This window comes from Frankliniella occidentalis, unplaced genomic scaffold (assembly GCF_000697945.3).
Source record: "Frankliniella occidentalis isolate FOCC.00 unplaced genomic scaffold, Focc_3.1 Scaffold434, whole genome shotgun sequence".
Taxonomy (NCBI): domain Eukaryota; kingdom Metazoa; phylum Arthropoda; class Insecta; order Thysanoptera; family Thripidae; genus Frankliniella; species Frankliniella occidentalis.
Window position 1 is genome coordinate 96,293 of NW_026267554.1, and position 604 is coordinate 96,896.

The following is a 604-nucleotide window of genomic DNA, read 5'->3' on the forward strand; positions in this document are numbered from 1 at the left end:
TCCCTTTTTCAAATGAACTACAATGACTATTTTTGTCCATTTTGTCCATTTTTATTCAAACTTGAGGACTGTTTGACATGCCATGGTAGGAAGCACCCTCTATTCAAAACCGCGAGCGAAAAAAAAAATCTATTTCGCAAGTTGAAAAGTGCGGTTTTAAGAGCGATTGCGCTTATGCTCTGGACTTATTATTGACCGTAAAAGACCGCGAGCGAAGCGAGCGAGAAATTTTTATTTTGGCTCTACCAGGGAGGGGCATTGCCTCTTCTGCCCGCACCAGCTCCATCGGCCTGGTAATTTCTATTACTATGTATAAAATTAACCTCATGTATGTACGTTTGCGACATTGAAACGAATAATCAACGTCAAGGCCTTCTTTTATTCAGTGCACGGGGTTTGGTAAATGTAGGATAAAGTTCTGCATTGCATTGCATTCGTTCGGCAGCCGGGCGGTTGCCTGCTGCCTGTGCCTGACCAGACCGCGCCCTTACTTTCCTCGGCACGGCCTGGCCTGGGTAGGTTCTGGTTGGTTAAAATTTTTAAGCTCTGCTCTTCTGAGCTACTCAGCTTCTCTCTTCTATTCTCCCCCCCCCTCCCTTTTCTC

At 45.5% G+C, this 604-nt stretch overlaps 1 protein-coding gene across 5 annotated transcripts in view; it reads right to left on the minus strand.

The window, feature by feature from the left end:
• The window catches only part of LOC113218049 (receptor-type tyrosine-protein phosphatase N2), a 52,681-nt gene that overhangs the window by 35,633 nt on the left and 16,444 nt on the right, over positions 1–604 (minus strand). The window lies entirely within an intron of this gene.